The sequence below is a fragment of the Podarcis tiliguerta genome, assembly GCF_965153285.1.
Source record: "Podarcis tiliguerta genome assembly, chromosome: 5".
NCBI classification, from domain to species: domain Eukaryota; kingdom Metazoa; phylum Chordata; class Lepidosauria; order Squamata; family Lacertidae; genus Podarcis; species Podarcis tiliguerta.
Genome location: NC_139538.1, coordinates 10,740,211 through 10,760,008, shown reverse-complemented (window position 1 = coordinate 10,760,008; position 19,798 = coordinate 10,740,211). Strand labels below are relative to the sequence as shown.

The 19,798-nt window shown below is 44.8% G+C and overlaps 1 protein-coding gene across 4 annotated transcripts in view; it reads right to left on the bottom strand.

The window, feature by feature from the left end:
• The window catches only part of GNB4 (G protein subunit beta 4), a 41,218-nt gene extending 22,622 nt beyond the window's left edge, over positions 1-18,596 (bottom strand). For 2 of the 4 annotated variants that reach the window (XR_014511759.1, XM_083442393.1), the window contains exon 1: positions 18,255-18,596. The gene's annotated coding sequence lies outside the window, so the exon portion shown is untranslated. Of the gene's footprint in view, positions 1-11,452; positions 11,575-18,254 lie in introns of those variants that run through there. The other 2 variants (XR_014511760.1, XM_083442394.1) reach the window with 1 other exon arrangement.
• Between the last annotated feature and the right edge of the window lie 1,202 nt (positions 18,597-19,798).

Sequence of the window (19,798 nt, the reverse complement as noted above, 5' to 3'; positions counted from 1 at the left end):
TCTTACTGGTATAAACAGCAACATGACTCAAAGTTCTCCCAAGGCAGCTGAAGATAACAATAAACTATCCAGTCAAGAGTTTGAACCCAACAGATTTTGTCACAAACACATATTCTATCTATGGGCTGAGGGCAGACACCCAGTCTGATAAACCTTCACAGTGCTGAATCTTAACCACAATGTTATGGGATGGGAAAGGCGCATGATATCAAATGGTACCACGACACTGAGGATGTATAAATGTTCAGACGCAGCACTTTGCATAAAGTGGCTGCAGAGCTTCAGAAGTTTGTTCCTTTTAACGGCATTTCATATAGCAAACCTGTCCAGAAATCAAGAGGAGATTCAAAAGTTGTTTGTGTTATGGCATGGAAGTCCAATATTGAAAGGAACAAAGTAAAAAAAAATATGTCTACTTGACATGCTGAAGCCTTTACACACACCTAAAGCAGAATCCCAGACTTTATATTAGTAAACCCTAAAACAGTCTTATGATAGGTCAGCATTGTCGCCATATTACAGCTGGAGGCTGAGATAGCAGCACGCCTAAGGCTGACACCTTGGCCCAGGCTTCCTCAACCTCGGCCCTCCAGATGTTTTGAGACTACAATTCCCATCATCCCTGACCACTGATCCTGCTAGCTAGGGAGCATGTGAGTTGTAGGCCAAAAACATCTGGAGGGCCGAGGTTGAGGAAGCCTGCCTTAGCCAATTTAAGTCTCATGACTGTTAAAAGTGAACCATGGATTTGGCCTCCATGCCCAACAGTCACATGTACATTGTGGATTATGGCTGCAAACCCTAGACATGACTCCTAGCAAAAACAGAACTACCAACAGAACTACCAAGACTACCACGGAGTAATTCAACATGATTATTTATTTCGCACAGCACACTTGCCACTGAAGTCACACAGCAAAACTTCCATTCCTTTAAATGGGACAGAACTGCATCAAAACTTATTTGTCTACTTCAAAGGCTTCATTCTTTAGGAGGGGAAAGCAATCTGCTTCCTTTCGACAATACTCTGCAGGTTGCTTTTTGTTCTGGTTCTACAAGGGCCACCTCTAAGCAAGACCACATGATCGTTCAAAGTAGTATACGAATAAAGAGTCTTGAAGTGAATTTTAGACATGGGAGAATGAAAAAGGCACTTCGCTTCCACGGACTGCCAAACCGATCATCCCCCAGATACTCAAGCAATCATCTGATTGGATGTCTTGCAGGTGCTGTAGGTGAAATATACAATACGTAGATAAATACAGTACAATGTTAATTTGCAATACAGCGGTACCTCTGGTTACGAACTTAATTTGTTCCAGAGGTCCACTCTTAAGCTGAAACCGTTCTTATCCTGAGGAGTGCTTTTGCTAAGGGGGCTGCACGATTTCCGTTCGCATCCTGGAGCAAAGTTTGCAACCAGGAGCAGCTGCTTCCAGGTTAGCGGAGTTCATAACATGAAGCGTTCGTAACTAGAGGCGCCACTGTAAAGCGCAAACATGCAGTACATTTTGACTAACAACACTTCTTCTATTATGGCTTCTTCAAACAGCAATGCTCATTTTTCAAGGCTCAGATTAGTCTTAAAGTGTATGAAGTCCAAACAACTGAAAAAATAAAAAGCTCCAGAGAGGTAAAACTACACTGCTGTCCTGCCCTCAGAACACTCCAACAGCAGAAACTCCAAACAAAGCAAGATTCTATTCCATGGAAAAGCACCTAAGATCAAGATGTTCAAATGTGTATACTCGCACGAGTACATCAACAAGCACTGCCACCATCAAACTTCCTTTCAATTTAACTGGCACAATTCCAACTAAAATTAATCTAAGTAGACTAGCGCTTTTCTTATATTCTTATTTTCTAACCCCGTAAACAGGCCATTATAATTAACCCTCATATTACTGTTGTTGAGGAGGAAAGATATATGGATTGCTTCTTTTTTTTTAGCCAAGTTCATAACAAGGACATGCTGTGAACCAGACGTTTTCTAATACACAGCTGTCTCTTGAGCCACAAAGTTACACTGAAAATCATATTGGCATATGATAACCATGCATTTTCACAAGCATACATTTTTACAAACATACTTAATACTTGGCACCTTCGTAATAAAAACACGAGACCATATGTCACTTTAGATGCCATTCAGAAACAATTTCAACTCCTTTAAAATGAATTGGCAACAACACGTAAGCTTTTCCCCCAGCTCTGCCAATTACATTATACAGTACCATACTAATTTAAGTAACCCATACATTGTTTCATAACATCCCTTACTGGAGACCGGTTCCAGTATTTGAATATTCGTTTATCTCTTTTCTTCTCTCATTTTCAGTCCATTCCCACTGATAAATTGAGCCCTGCTGTACCATAAACTGATTGGCAGGTAGCCACGGCAGAGCTACTGTACATAAATCTTCCCAATGAACCATGATTGCAGCAAACACTAAGAGATTTTTGCACCATTCCACAATATCTAATGGAGCGCTGTGACGAGCAGATGTTCCTTTTGTTATGCCTCTTTTGAAACTAGAGGGACCCTGCAGGAGCTTGTCTGGACACAGCAGGTCTGGCAAGAGGTTGAGTGTGGCAACACCAGGCAGCAAAAGACTCAACCAGCTGAAGCCAAATATGTAACATGGGCTTATGAAGCGTGAGATAGATCTGGGAAGAGGAAGGGGGAAATCACATGCAATTAAAAACAACCCGTAATGAAAAAATATGTACCTTCACCGCAGAAAATCTTTCCCAACTCAACTGATTTAAGCTGAATCAGTTTAAAAGAGTGGAAGTTTAGACAAGCATAATTAGGACTACGGCCAATTCCCGTTTCATTCATTAAACCCCATTTCAAAGCAACCATATTAAGGCAACTCTCAGTGATCATGTGATTCCTACAACGTTCCAACAGAAAACACCAGAACATATGGCTTCTTAAGGCATGGTTATTATTTTTTATGTAGAACCTTATAGCAAGCAATGGCATAAGAAGAGCCTACAAGGAGGGGACTGGCACAGGAGCTGAAATTGTCTAATTTCAAGGCAAAGGGCAGAGGAGCCCCTTGTTGATTTCAGCAGCAAGCCCTGCTAAAGAAACCAACAACAGACTCCTCCAGACTTTGCATTGAGATTAGTCTACCTCTTCGCTAATTGTCCTCTTTGAAAGTTGAGCACTAAGTCAGGACACCGTAAGCGTGGAGGGCAGGGAGAGGAAAGAGGACAGAGCTGTGTTGCTTATTACAGGCAGTAACTATTCAGTAGACGCCTCTGACAATTGTGCAGCCTTGTTATAGCACTAAAAGTGCATTTTGCTAGCAACAATATTATAGTTCTGGAAAAACAGTGGGATAACCCTGAAACTAAAGTGCTTATCTGAAAGATGTCTGGATCTTGTACAATAAACGAGCAACAACTATTCAACTTGTTGTGTAGTCTAGAAATGTTAAGGTATGCCCACAAAAAGATTTTAAAAAATAGTTACTAATCATGCAACAAAAAAGTCAAACTAAAACAAGCCAATCAGTAGTATACAGAGGTCATAGGAAAAGAAGGAAACCCTATCATTCTCACAAACAATGCAAAATAATGTTTCCAAGGACTACATCTCCATATTTCAATAACAATAAAAAAAGGAAATCTCACAACCTGCAGCTGGTAAGTTACTATGTTTTAGAATTTAGACAGTGGCACCTTTCTCCTCCATAAGGGGACGCGGGTGGCGCTGTGGTCTAAACCACTGAGCCTCTTCGGCTTGCCAATCAGAAGGCCAGCAGTTCAAATCTGTGCGACGGGGTGAGCTCCTGTTGCTCCGTTTCATCTTCTGCCAACCTAGCAGTTCGAAAGCATAACAGTGCAAGTAGATAAATAGGTATCGCTGAACTCTGGAACTCATCACGGCTCTCCATGCACCAGTAGCAATTTAGTCATGCTGGCCACATGACCCAGAAAGCTGTCTGTAAGCTGTCTGTGGACCAACACCGGCTCCCTTGGCCTGGAAAGCAAGATGAGCGCCATACCCCATAGTCACCTTTGGCTGGACTTAATCGTCCAGGGGTCCTTTACCTTTAACCCCTCCTCAATAATCTGATGGGGGAAAGAAGTCTCAGTCCACAAACTGCACACTTCCTTAAAGCTATCAACAATAGCATATCATGGACAAAGAGTCCCAAATCCATGAATTTGGGATTAGGAAGAAAGCACCAGATACCATGCACCACCATCATCCCACTGAGTGTCTAGATAACTACAAATCCTCTGCGTAAGCAAGGCTCATCCAACCTGTTCTCACTGACAAGACGTGTTAGCTTAAAATCAGATAACTCGCATCCACCACTCTCCTTAAAACATGTGCTATTCTGTTCTGAGTCAATATAGTTCCCATTCCCCTACCTATCCCCCGTTCTGGACCGTTCTTCACTTCCCAGTTCCTGCTCCTGTATTCCTTGGATAGGCAGCTATATCCTCAGCTTCACTCAACCCTATCTTTAGATCTCCCTTGAGTCGTCTCAACCCACTATGACTGTTTTACTCTTTCCTCCTCCTAGTTTTCCATGACTATGTCCTTGTCCTTTTCTTCTGGCTGTCGTCCCAGGACTCATCAATACACCCCTCAGTTGCAAAGCATGTTTTCCACTAAGGTCCTGGTCCTATAAAGAGAAAGAGGTTTATCCCTAAACAGGGGGGATTCCCACTAAGACATAAGCAGAAAAGATAAAATATAGGTACCGTATTTTTCGCCCTATAGGACGCACCGTCCCATAAGGCGCACCTAGTTCTTTTGGGGGGAAATAAAGGAAAAAAATTATTTCCCCCCCAGGCGCGGGGTTGGGGAAGCCCGAGCTTCCCCCGACCCCAGCCCCCAAACAGGCAGCTCTCTGCAAGCCGTGGGAGCCCAGTGCTGGCTCCCGCTGCTAGCGGAGAGGTCCGCAAAGCCTGGACGCGCTGAGCTCAGCGCGCGCAGGCTTCAGCATGCAGGCACCCCTCCGCCAGCAGCGGGAGCGCTCCCGCTGCTGGCGGAGAGGTCCGCGAAGCCTGGACGCGCTGAGCTCAGCGCGCGCAGGCTCCAGCATGCAGGCACCCCTCCGCCAGCAGCGGGAGCGCTCCCGCTGCTGGCGGAGAGGTCCGCGAAGCCTGGACGCGCTGAGCTCAGCGCGCGCAGGCTTCAGCATGCAGGCACCCCTCCGCCAGCAGCGGGAGCGCTCCCGCTGCTGGCGGAGAGGTCCGCGATGCCTGCATTCGCCCCATAGGACGCACCCAGATTTCCCCTTCATTTTTGGAGGGGAAAAAGTGCGTCTTATAGGGCGAAAAATACGGTAGTTTCATCTAAGAGAAATGAGTCCTTATTTGTACAGTATATGGTACTCCCAGATCACTCACTGTATCAAGAAGGACTCCTTTCACTTAGATAAAAGTATCTTAAGCCTTTTCAGATCCAGGACACACTTTTAACTAAAAAATGAATTTGGGGACCCATTTCTTAATCTTTTACAACATATTTGCATAGTGGTTGTGCTTCTGTTGGAGCCACTTGCGATCAGACCATGACCCATTAGCGGGTTCCAACCCACCAGTTGAAGAACAGTGCCTTAGATTAAATTACTTGTATTTAAGGCCTGCTGGTGGGTTCTCGCAAAATTCTGAATATAACAGTTGGTTACCTGGAACACCAGGTGATGGTGGCTGCTGCAGTGCATGGCTGCATGTCTATAATGTTGAGGTTTCTGCCTTTTTTGTGTGTCTTTTCTTGTTTGTAACACTCAGCTGTCCTTTTTTATTCCTGCTTTAATTTGCAGGATGAATTTAAAATGTTCTGTTAGCTACCTTCATAGAACTAATAGATCCACATTTTAACTTAAAAAAAGTTGAAGTCAAGCAGACATGTGTCCTGATTAATACCTACATAAGACAGAGGGAGAGAGGGAGAGAGAGACCGACCCTGGGGCAAATAAGCTGAGCCAAGTTTCCTTAAGGAAGGGCAATATTAGTAAATATTTTGTACCAAACATTTACTGATAAACAACAATCTGTAGCTTCAGAAAGCCTTCACGGAAACATTGCTCTGCTGTGACTCACCATGGACGCGACACATGTTAGCACGTCTGGGATTGTTGTTCTCTGCATGTACCATCAGTGCAGCATTACAAATATATATTCAGTCCAAGCTTTAAAACGCAAACCTGTGTCTGCATATTTAACCACTTTGTCATTTCTAACCCCCAAACAAAAAATTTTCATTAAGTCATGACAGCACTAAGCATCAAACATAAAGGATGCTAAAACCATGAGTAAATCACTGGGAAATCATGGAACCGATTGCCCTTGCCTTACCACAAGGTAAAAGTGCAATGTCTTTAAAATGTTACTCATGTCACAAATCCCACATATCTTAAAATATTAGCTTAGAAAACAACTAAATATACGAAGTAGAACTTTGCTCCAAATCAAGATATCTTATTACCTTTACTTTTTACATACAAATAGATGGAAATAAATGGAAACTTCTTCAAAGGCTTTAGCCACATGATCAAAATTTCAGAAAAGGGACAGGCACGGTGGGTAATCTACTTTGCATGGCTCAACAGGTATAGCTACTAACAATTATAATTTTGCTAAATGCTTCCTTTAGACTAAAATCTATACTATTGGCAACTCCCCACATAATCTCAATTCTCAAAGTGCTCCAGGTCACTAAGGTCAACTTCACACATGCTGCACTGAGATAATTCCCATGAACAGGGAAAATATGTGTGTTTGGGATCCATATGAAGACGCACTGCTGGGTGTAAAATTGACAAGTGGCTACTTGCAGTTTCAAGACTTTCAGTTTCTGAGCACCTACTGATCTCACACATGCGCACATCATTTCAAGCCAAGATTCACATTAAGGTTCCAATGCGATATGCGGACAGCATTGCTCATCATCAGTGATGTCAGGGGTTTCTATTCAATAGGTTCAACATTTTGTCAGCCACATTCTGTTCTCATCCTGAAGCAAAGTACTTAACCCGAGGCACTATTTCTGGCTTACCAGGGTCTGTAACCTGAAGCGTCTGTAACCTGAGGCATATGTAACCCGAGGTACCACTGTATATCACATACAGGAATGCACGCAGACACACAAACACACCCTAGGATAAGCATCTCTTACAGCAAAGTGAAATTAATGGGGCTTTGATTCCACAATGGGGAATAAAGATAAACCTCTAACAAATACCCAACAGGTGTAGCGCTAGATTTATTCTAGTTCTGCTCCCCTTGGCTAGGTCAGTGTTAGAGAAGGATTCTTACTGCCAATCTGGTGGCTACACTAAATCCAGTGCTTTGCATAATTACCAGCAAGCTGCAGTTTCCCATTTCTTAAGTCCAACGGAACATGTGAAGAAATCCAGATATACGTATGCAAGGCCAACATTTTCAAGCCCTGACTATCGTTGCTCTCAGAACCTGGTGCAGAACAGCTTCCTCTCTTCGAATGGTTGACAGGTAGCCACTGTAGACTACTCTTACAGGCAAAACTAACGAAGAGATTTTTACAACATAATAAAAAAAAATGCTACGGCCATCAGAGGTCAGATAAATTTGTTTAGAAAAAGGGAAGTGGATCCAGGCTGTTAGTTGGCCTTTTCTCCTCCTCAGTATATTCTGAACTACAAGTAGGATGGTTCTGTACTTAAAGTTTTATCCTCATGTTCTTCACTATCAGGTTTTACATAAGAGTCACCAAATCTGGGCAAAACTGGTCCTTTATGTTCTGCCCAGCTGATCAGTGCAATATATATCACTCACAACTAGTATTATCAGATTATTATTATTATTATTTCTTTATTAAATTTCTATACCGCCCTTCATCAGGTTAGAATCATAGAATCATAGAGTTGGAAGAGACCACAAGGGCCATCGAGTCCAACCCCTGCCAAGCAGGAAACACCATCAGAGCACTCCTGACATATGGTTGTCAAGCCTCTGCTTAAAGACCTCCAAAGAAGGAGACTCCACCACACTCCTTGGCAGCAAATTCCACTGTCGAACAGCTCTTACTGTCAGGAAGTTCTTCCTAATGTTTAGGTGGAATCTTCTTTCTTGTAGTTTGGATCCATTGCTATCAGCATGCATGCATGTAAAGAGACGATTTAATTTACACCAAGTTCATGCACTCAAATGTGAGCGACTTTTCCTATGGCAGGAATGGTTAACCATTTCCCAACAGTTAACCCTTTTCAAACTGTGACACTAATGATGCAGCATGGATGGCTAAACTGATGCCAAAAGTGATCTAAGCAGTAAGGTTTTGTGGCAGTCCAGGAAAGCATCAAGAGACTGCGGGCTGTACTGCACTATAATGGATTCCTGCTTGCTTCTCCTGAACTGCCTGCTCACTAGACTAAAGGAAATAAACTACCCTAAGCAAAGGGAAAACACACCCATTCAGTACTGGAGTAATGGAGGTGGGAGTAAGGAAAGGAATCATATGTAGTTTCATTCATGCATGGACTATCTAATATTATGAACCAGGCACACTTAAGGAAAGTACTGGCTTCCCAAAGAAATTAGCTACTACAACACTGAAATTTCAAAACCGATGTAAACACTAGAAACGTTGTACAATTTGTACTATTGCCCCATATGATGGCTCTGGATGATTTATAAAACCATGTGTTAGTCGTAACTCATCACTTGCTACCCTGTATATACTCTTAAATCTATTTAGCGCAATACCAAGCCATTACTAAATGTGTATACTAATTTTCCTCTTAACCCACCAGAGATCACAGGATTTTGTGAGATACCATATCCAGGATTTGATATGTCAACACCCCATGCCTATCTATTCCTCATGCTGAGTAACATCCTCTATGCCATCAGCCAGTTTTACCACAAGTAAAAGGCAGCTTGCAATTACCAGCAATTACACCTTTTTATTATTTTTGTATTTATTAGTCTCTTTTCCACACACACACACACCCCAAAAATGAATCCCAAAGTAGCATATAAAAATTAATAGTAAAAACAAGTTTTAAACAAGCTAAAATACAGATGTAACATATACAGTGGTACCTTTGTTCTAGAACTTAATCTGTTCCGAGAGTCCATTCGATTCCCAAAACCGTTTGAAAATTAAGACGTGGCTTCCAATTAGCTGCAGGAGCTTCCTGCACTCAACTGAGAGCCACGTCGGACGTTCGGCTTCGGAAAAACGTTCGTAAACTGGAACACTCACTTCTGGGTTTGCGGCGTTCAGAAGACAGTTTGTTCAGGAGCCAAGCCATTAAGAGTACCAAGGTACCACTGTATATAAAAAATGATCCAATTTAACCTTTGCATCACAGATAGTGAGGGTGCCAGACACGCCCCCCTGGGGACAACATTCTATAAATGGGGAGCCACCACTGTGAAGGCCTGTTCTTGTGTTGCCACCCTTCTACCTCAGTCAGAGAGGACACAGGGAGAAGGGCCTCTGATGAAGAGCACAGGGTCCGGGTTGGTTCACATGACCTGACTTTCAACATCTTTTCTGCCTAGTAATCAGATGTCCTTTTTGCAAAACTTTACACACCACCATCAACATATAAAGCAAGTCTTGTGAGAGATGTGTATTATCCCTCTCTCTTTTGGCTACACCTGCTAATCTCAGGGCCGTGGGTTTGAGCCCCACGTCAGGCAAAAGATTCCTGTATTGCAGGGGGTTGAACTAGATTTCCCTTGTGGTCCCCTCCAACTCTACAATTCTATGATACTTTTACTCTATTAAAAAAAAAAAGGTGAAAATTGCTTTTCTGCCTCCCACTAACATATGATGTACTTTTAATACACAAGTGTCATGGAATGGGCTTCCCTGCTTTTTGCAGTGATATGAGAAAACCAGAAGTTTTGACCAAGATAATCCCATTAGCCTTTTTAACATCGACTCTTCCACTCTCTTCTTCCCCATCTATCATCCAAGGATGCATGCTTAAAATCCTTTAGCTATCTTCTGAAACCCACTCTATCCACAGGTAACAAGTCTATAAACACTGGAAGAGAACATGGGAATCAAAAGACAGCAGTTACCCCAGATAGAATCTGAGCACAATCCCATAGATGAGGCATGAAAGTGGTTAAAGAATAGCAAAGCAGGTTGTTTTATTTTATTTTTTAACTCATCCTTTCCATATACACCCACACATGATTATGAATAAAATGAAGGTTCTAACCCATTCTTTAAATAAATAATAAATTGCTCACTCTGCTCACAAAAGTTGATAAGGCATCCAACAAAGGAATAAAAACAAAATGCTCTCAAAGAACACAATGTCTCAAAGCTGGGGGGGGGGGGGGAGAGACTATTAACCTGTTCTGTATCAATGACGTGGTATTTTAGTAGAAGTTATCTTATAGAAACCAACGCCGTAAGGCTGACCAACAACTCTTCCAGGACCATCGGGACAAGAGAGTTGCTCTCAGACCAACTACATCATACAAAGATAACCATAAGAGTGAATCCAGACCATTTGGAACGCAGAATAGGCTCTTGCTTGGCACCAACATCCTAACCTTAACGTATGTTTTACTCAGATGTAAACCCAACTGCATTCAATGAGGCTTATGAAGCATTTACAACCCACCCTTTACACCTCACAACCACTCCGTAAGGTAAGGTTAAAGCAAGAGTGACAAGCCAGTTTCGCCACTGAATAACAACCTGAACCGCTCCAAGGCAAACTAGCCACTAATATTTCCACACGGGCACTTCAGTGCTGCAGAGCCCAGGTTCCAGAGGACTGAATGGATTCGACTTCTGAGCAAACATGCACAGGGCGGGGCTGTAAGGCATGTCATGTGTGCAAGCTAGAGGGAAAGGACTGGGAAGCTGTAAAAAAAAAATAAAAATGGAACAGCTCAGCTGGTAGAGCATGAGATCTCAGGGTTGTGGGTTCGAGCCCTAAGATGGGCAGAAGATTCCTGCCTCGCAGGGGGTTGGACTAGGTCAGACTTCCTCAACCTCAGCCCTCCAGATGTTTTTGGCCTACAACTCCCATGATCCTTAGCGAGCAGGACGAGTGGTCAGGGATGATGGGAGTTGTAGTCTCAAAACATCTGGAGGGCCGAGGTTGAGGAAGCCTGGACTAGATGACCCTCACAAGTCTATGAGCCCATGTGGCCCTCCAGGCATTGCTGGGCGGCCCCAGGGGCTGATAGGAGTTGTAGTCCAGCAGTACCTGGAGGGCAGGTAACACAGGTTTCCCAATGCCCACCCCCCACCAGCCCTCAAGTATCCAGGGGGCTCCCTCTCCCCACAGCTTCTCCCACAGCGGTGGGGGGGGGTCCTCCTTCCTTCTCCCCCTACCCACCTCCAGCCCCAGACGCCAATCACTGAAAAGGGCGGGAAAGAGGCGCGCGCGGGAGGGGGGGCGTCTCGCCCTCACAGAGAAAACCCCGAAGCCGCGGAGGCAGACGGCCGCCGCACACCCACCTTTTACTTTCCCCCGAGCGGGCGGAAGGAGACGGCGAAGGGACAAGAGAGCCGGGCCGAACGCCGAAAGCTTGAGCGGGACCGAGGGCGAGAGAAGGGGCGTGGCCAACGCGCTCCCGTCAGCCGCTCGCTCTTCCCCGGCCCCTTCGGACGGCGGAGCAGCCAATCAGGGCGCCGCCCGCGGCTATAAGTTTTCCAGGAGGCCACGCCCCGTTTCCTCCCTCCCCTCGCCCGCTTTTTTCCTTCCCCAGTGTCTCGTCACGGCGATGCCCCTGTGGTAACCGCCCAAGTTTCCTTGTTCCGTTATCGGGAGGGCTTCCCTTCCACCAACACCACCCCCGCCACAGTTCTAAATGGACCAGCCCACACGCTGGCTTGAGCGGGGCCCTCTCTCCCTGCTACGAGCCCAGCAAACTCACACCCTCACACTCGACTGTGGAGGTGTTTTGTTAACTAGAGAGTAGTCAGCCTCATTCACCTTCCCGGGGCTTGCTTCTGAGTAAACACGCAACAGTTGAAGCGTGTGTTTTTTTTAATGTATTTCCTCCAACAACTCTGTGAGGTAGGGTCACGTTTAGCTGTAAGCCGCCTCGAGCCCCCAGCAATGGGAAAGGCGTGCTACAGTAACAACAACGACAAAGGTTAGGTGAGGGGCAATGACTGCCCCCCCAAAGTCTCCCCCCCCCCGCCCAGCATTTTAATGGCCAAGTGGGGATATGAACTCCGGTCTCCCCAAATCCTAGTCCCAACACTAACCAGTACACCATCTGTTTTCCAGCCCAACCTAAAAGCACAACATATGAACGGTTTGCAAGAAGGGTGAATAAGAAAAGCCTGGCTGGATCAGACCGAGGCAAAGGTCTTTGTTCCCCCATTGTGGCTGACTCAACCTTCCCTTTTTTTGCAGGAAATTCCCTTATTCTAGCGCTGTTTCCCGCTGCTATCCTGGCTTGTTAGATAACCCATAGACTGTCCCCGGGACAGGTAAGGCTGCTGATCCCTTATTTTCGAGGCTGCTGATCCCTTATTTTCAAATCTGAAAGTTGACAGCTATGGGCTGACTAGATGGCCACAAGCTGGGCAGGATGGCAGGGCCAGCCCAGCCATTAGGCATATTGAGGTTACCGCCTCGGGCAGCAGGATCTACAGGGGCAGCAGATCCCAGTGTAGATCTTTACATTTCCGAGCACAATTCAAAGTGTTGGTGCTGACCTTTAAAGCCCTAAACAGCCTCTGCCCAGTATACCTGAAGGAGCATCTCCACCCCCATCGTTCTGCCCGGACACTGAGGTCCAGCTCCGAGGGCCTTCTGGCGGTCCCCCCACTGCAAGAAGCCAAGTTACAGGGAACCAGGCAGAGGGCCTTCTTGGTAGTGGCACCCGCCCTCCCACCAGATGTCAAAGAGAAAAACAACTACCAGACTTTTAGAAGACATCTGAAGGCAGCCCTGTTTAGGGAAGCTTTTAATGTTTAATAGACTATTGTATTTTAATATTTTGTTGGAAGCCGCCCAGAGTGGCGGAGTATAAAATAATAATAATAATAATAATAATAATAATAATAATAATAATTTCTCCCCTGGTTCCCAATGTAAATCTTCATTCATCCCTTCTTCCTTTGCAGGGGATGAGCGACATTTTGTGGTTCGCCTCAGAGGCTAAAATATCTTGGGCTAGCCCCACAGGATGGAAATAGCCCTCTCCTGTGACTGCTTCCCTCCTTCCCACAATTGGTATACAGAGCTACGCAGCTTCAGAATTTGATTCTATGCCTCCTTCCTTACGGGAGAGTAAGTGTCACTTAAGTCACTGGGTCTTACTTCTGAGAACAGCTACATCATTTGCAACACAACCCTATATGTTCAATGGGGATTCCTCCCAATGCACAGGTTTGCAGCCTTGGTAGATAAAACACTTCGATTGATGTGCTCTTGACCTCCCCCCATGGGCGTAGCCAAGACTTTTGTTAGGGGGGCAGAACCAACATGATTGCTCAGTTAAGTATTCCTATTGTTTGACTTGATCTGGAGGGGCAGCTGCCCCTCCCTGCCCCCCCTGACTACACCCATGCCTCCCGCCCCCCATTTATCTGGCAGCAAATGCATATATAGTTTTAAATATAGGTATTAAAATAATTGCTATAAGAGAAAAGGCATTCCCTCCCCATGTGGGAGAGAAATAGGAAAGCATCTGTTAAGATGATGTCTGCCAAGGTCCATTTATCTCTCAATAAATATTTCCTGGATACCTTACAGAAAAAAATATTTAAAAGACAGCATACTAATTAAAACCAACAATAAGAAAGAGCAAAAAAAAACTTCATTACAACAGAGTCAGCATAAAACAATATACAGCCCAGACTTAAAGGGCAATTAAAAAAGCCCGAGTGAATAAAAATATCTTCATCTGGCACCAAAAAGACTGTAAAGAAAGCACCAGGCAAGCCTCTCTGGGGAGACTATTCCATTGTCCAGGTGCCACTACAGAAAAGGCCCCGTCTGTATTGGTCACTCAGTGTGCTTCTTTTCCTTTAGAACCTTTTAAATATGCAAAGATACTTTGTTTCATACATTTTGTCAACTAAAACTTACATAATTAACTGAGATTTATTTCTCTATGTTCGCCCGTACCCAGGAGTAAGGTTGTAAACTCTTATTTGGGAATAAGCCACATTAAATTTAATAGGTTTTACTACTTATGAGTAGGTACAAGTACTGATATTTATTTCAGTACCTATGAAGCTGCTTTACAGAGATTAACCCTCCCTAGTACGCAACATATAAAAAAATTATTCAAAATTATTCAATTATTCAAAATGCAAGTTACAAACCATAAAACCACCATATACGAAACATCTAAAAATATTTTTTCTTGTAAGCAAACATACATAGCACTAGACTCCCATATACTTGAAATAAGCCTTCCTGAAATGAAATGGGTCTTACTTCTAAGTAAGCAAAACTAGGATTGGGTTCTGTACGGCATTTGAGCCGCATGTAAAATGTGGTCTTTGCATTGTGGATCTCTGAGTGCAGACGTGTTCAAAGAAGCCTACACATGTACAACACTGTGCACATTGTGTCCAGTTCTGGGCACCACAGTTCAAGGAGGACACTGACAAACTGGAACATGTCCAGAGGAGGGCAACCAAAATGGTCAAAGGCCTGGAAACGATGCCTTATGAGGAACGGCTAAGGGAGCTGGGTATGTTTAGCCTGGAGAAGAGGAGGTTAAGGGGTGATATGATAGCCTTGTTCAAATATATAAAAGGATGTCATATAGAGGAGGGAGAAAGATTGTTTTCTGCTGCTCCAGAGAAGCGGACACGGAGCAATGGATCCAAACTACAAGAAAGAAGATTCCACCTAAACATTAGGAAGAACTTCCTGACAGTAAGAGCTGTTTGACAGTGGAATTTGCTGCCAAGGAGTGTGGTGGAGTCCCCTTCTTTGGAGGTCTTTAAGCAGAGGCTTGACAACCATATGTCAGGAGTGCTCTGATGGTGTTTCCTGCTTGGCAGGGGGTTGGACTCGATGGCCCTTGTGGTCTCTTCCATCTCTATGATTCTAGTTTCCGCACAATATGCACAGAGGTGTACCAATGGGTACCCTACTTTGCAGAGATCTGCACTCAGTGCGTAGAGGCAGAGACTAGGGATGACGCAATGTCCAACATGGAGGATGGAGCCAGTAACAGCAGCAGTAAGCATATGCCCTAAGCCTGGAGCTACACATTAACAGGGTTGTAAGAGCATGCTGATGTTGAGTTATGCAGAGCCCTCACTGGCCAGGCAGAAAGTCAGTTCCAATCAACTACAGAGAAAACAATTCTTTAATCAAAAATCATTTACAGTGTAACCCAGCACATGTTTGCATGGGGAAAAGTTCCACTCTATTCAAGGGAATGCAGTCCCAGAAAGCACACATATAGCTAAGTTGTGTGTGTGTGTGTTTTCCAAATAATGGCTTGTGTCGGAAAAGACTTGAGAAACCCAGCTTCAAATCCACACCAAAGCTTTATTTATCCTCCTCCAAAGGGTTGTTGTGAGCATAAAGAGAGGGTTCGTGGATCAAATGCCTTGCCCTAAGCTCCTTAAAGGAAGAGCAGAATGAATGTAATATATAATTATTATGTAATGGAAATAATAGAATAGCTAAGAGAAGGTTAAATCACCAGAACTTCAAAGTAGTGTTAAAAAAAATGTTTCGGGTAAATCACAGCTAGGAGGAGGATTTTTATCAGGACTATAGCACATAAACTGCAAACTGCAATCCCACTCCTGATTCCCCCCCCCCCCCGCAAAAAGCCACTATTTACACATTTGTAAAGATGAAAGCAGCTGCAAGTGCCGCATTTTAACATCACATGCAGTTTAGTCCCAATGCATGCAATATGTGAACATGGAGAATGTTCATCCAAAGCACAGGGTTGCCTTTTCTATGGGAACTTTGTAAGAGAAAGAAAAGACGAGGATGAAGATTTACAAAATGTTTTTAAAGGGCTTCAGGAGTGCTCCCACCATTCAGATTTGCAGCAGGGAATTACTCAGCTTCTAACGAAATAACAGAGCGAATAAATTTTTCCTTGCTAGAAAAAAAAAAAAGGAGGCATTATTATCTCCTGAGACAAGCAGGTTAACCCCCTATGCGAAATGTGTTTTGATGTCCCACAACAACTGCCTAACACCACAAGAATTGCCTCCTAAGGCCTTGATCCCGTGTTCAAAGAAGCCCACGCATGTTCAACGCTATGCACATACGCTACATATGGCACAGCAACAAATCCGGCAGAAGATGTCCCCTCGCCTTTCCTATGCCTGTACAGTGCAAAAGACCGCGCAACATTTTTTTTTTTTACAGGAAATTTTCCAATAGAGAATTTAATAATTCCACCTCGCTTGCAGTCTGTACTCACAGGAACCAATATGGTGGAAACTGTCTTTATCATGCTAGGAGACACATGAGGTACTCATACAGCAGGGCACCTCTGCTGCAATGTACCTAGTTTGGTTGTAGTTTGGAGAACGGCACCATATTGTCTACGCATATCTCTGAATTTATTTATTTATTTATTTATTTATTTAGGTCTCCAGCATCTACAGGCAACAAGTCCCGTTCTTCTTACCAGACGCAGTGTGCAAACTTCATCCCTCATCTTTGAAGGCTACGCACTGACATTTAAATTAAAACACACCAAGAACATTTTCGTACCTGTGCTGGGTTTTTTAAACTCTTGCAGCAGGGAATGGGGGAAATCTACAGCAAAAGAGGATTTCCAGGTATAATTTTCACTACAAACTAGAACAGGGTTCTCAACCCCATCCTTGCCAATAAATTGAAGAGATGCAACATCAGCTTACCTGAGACAAATGCCCCAATTCTAAAGCATCACTTTGAACTAAGCCCCTTTCCCACGTAACTACTCGCTTCCCACACAGTGGTCACAATCCACAGCCTTGCACTGCATTCTAGCACAGCCACATCCACTGCACCTATCAAACGGACTGCTGGCTCTGGTGGTGCCTATCAGAGAGAGGAGGAGGAAAGAGGATCCACATAACAGGGTGGCCACCCACTCACAGACCTGACCCAGCCAAGATACTCGTTTGCAACAGCTCTTACGTGCGGCACCCGTTGGCGCATAAAGACCACATCCAGCAAAGGCAGCCAGTTGCCTTGAAGAAACCTGCAAAGATTGCCTTTTGCAGGGGTTTGAGTTCTTCAACGTTTAAAGATACAAGCGTAACGGGGTTTGAGATATGGGCATTGCCGCACAACAGCCTAGTTCACCAGAGGCATAAAACGGACTGGAAAAAGTAGCGTGCTTATCAGCGCAACATTAGCAAGACACAGCAGAGAATACGTCAAAGGGTCAATAAGAACAGTGGCATTAATGGTCATTATTATTACTTGAATGCCTTTTGCCAGCTAAAAAGCTAAACCTAACAATTTCCTGGAGAATCAGGGCATGGATTCTAACCACTTGTTGTAGCAGGACGCACCAGCACACACAGTGGCAAAAGGGAGGCAATAAGCTCGTGTGAATGAATGAGCAGCCTACGGTATTATTGTTGTTGTTGTTGTTGTTACAATGAGACATGCAAATTTGGCTGTGAATCTAAAGCCCCCTCCCCATTTTTAACCAGGAAATAATATGGGGGGGGGGGGAGTGAGAAGACACCAACAACATACAGTCTGGCCACAACCATTCATTGCGGCAGTGTGCCACTGTCACGCCCACATTTGTCTTCTGATCCGCCCCTGGGATTTCCGCGAAACCCGGGAGGTTGCAGAGAAAGTCCCGGGGTGGGAGGGAAATCATGGCTATCTGGGTGTGCCTTTAAAAAGCCGCCGCCGCCACCACCTCCTTGAGTAAGGAAGGCGCCTTTTTTTGCGCATTTGCAGTCAAAGAAGCCGCGCATCTCATGCACGCACGCTAACAAAAAGCAAAACGCGGGCTGGATCGATATTCGCATTATTAATGCAGGGGGTTCCCCGTGGGGAGGGGGGAAACACGACACACACGGAATTGTCTTTCTTTACAAATGGGCGTCGCCACACTTTTTTTGCAGCAGCCTGAGCCTTTTGTTAGCTAGGAAACGGATGCGAATAGCCGCTTGCCCCCTTAATCCGGAGTGAACCCGGACTTCGGTTCCCCAGCCCCCGACTCCCGATGCAATGCACGCGATTCTTTCGGGCGACCCTGAGCAGCTGCTTTTTGCAGCCAGACAGCTTCTGCGATCGAGCGCGGTTCCAGCACCAATCAATCAATCAATCCAATTATCGACAAGGGGATCTACTCACAAGACTTGGCGAATTTCCCTCCCTGTGCGTCGCCGTCTGCGCCTCTGCTGCGTTTTTTCCTTCTCCTTTTCTGCTTCTTTTGTTTTCCCGCTTTCCCTTTTCTTTCCGTTTAAGGCTCCACTCTGAATGTCACAAAATAAATGCGTCCATTGTGCATTGCAACCACCCCGAAGCCTCGCTTGAACTGGAGCGGTTCCTCTCCCACTTCCCCCTTTCCTCGTGTGCTCATCCAACGTGATGGACAGTTGCTATGGTTTCGCATCTCTGACGTCAACGACATTAAAGAGAAAGAGCTTTCCTTTGCTGCCTGGGATAACTCCCACCAAGGAGCACAAAAAAAAAGAGACAGACAGAAAGAAGATTTCTTGTGCAGTCGAGCCTGGCAGGGCGTAGTCCAGGCACCTCCCATTTCTTCCCACTGAGGCAGCTATCACTCAGTAATTACTGCAGAGATATTAGAATTATTAAGCCTTGCCAGGGATGCTTGCATACTGGGCTGGCACTACTATTAGGCAGACTGAGGCAGCCGGTTCAGGCGGCAAGGTGCTGGGGGGCAGGCAGCAAAGTGGTGGGTGATGTCAGCCAGCCCTGTGTCCCATAAGGCAGCCCACCACCCTCGGGGGGGGGGTCGGGGGGGGCAGCGTCTCCACCCCCATAGTGAACTTAAGAGTCAACAGCCAGTCTGGTCAGCTTCTGAGTGTGGAAAGGTTGTTGGAGGCAGGGAGAGAGGGGGAAAATAATAATCATCTCCTTTGTCTCAGACAAGGAAAATGCCTTGGACGCACAAATATTAACATGTACTTAATGCAATAAAGTTTGTTTTTCAATATACATAGTATTGTGTTCAGAAGTGGTTCTATCTTAAAGGTAAAGGGACCCCTGACCGTTAGGTCCAGTCGCGGACAACTCTGGGGTTGCGGCGCTCATCTTGCTTTACTGGCCGAGGGAGCCGGCGTACAGCTTCCGGGTCATGTGGCCAGCATGACTAAGTCACTTCTGGCGAATCAGAGCAGCACACGGAAACGCCGTTTACCTCCCCACCAGAGCGGTACCTATTTATCTACTTGCACTTTGGTGTGCTTTTGAACTGCTAGGTTGGCAGGAGCAGGGACCAAGCAACGGGAGCTCATCCCGTCGTGGGGATTCGAACTGCCGACCTTCTGATCGGCAGGCAAGCCCTAGGCTCTGTGGTTTAGACCAGAGCGCCACCTGCATTCTATCTTAGTGTTATCTTATTATTTAATTTTCTGTATATAATTACATACTGAGTGACATTGCCAGCGGTATGGTTTTTTTTATTGCCCTGGCCTTTTTCATTGCCATAGCAGCAAAACAAACAAACAAACAAAGTGAATTAATTGATCCCCATGTAATTTACTGTCGGTTGATTGATGTCTGAATAGTTGTTGTTGTTTTTTAAGTAGCTTTATCACTAACTGAGTGAATTCAGTTTTCAGGATATGGAAACTAAACACTGTATATCAAATTGCCCGAAGATCACAGTGCAGTATAGAAATAAGAACAATTATAAAATACTTGGCAAA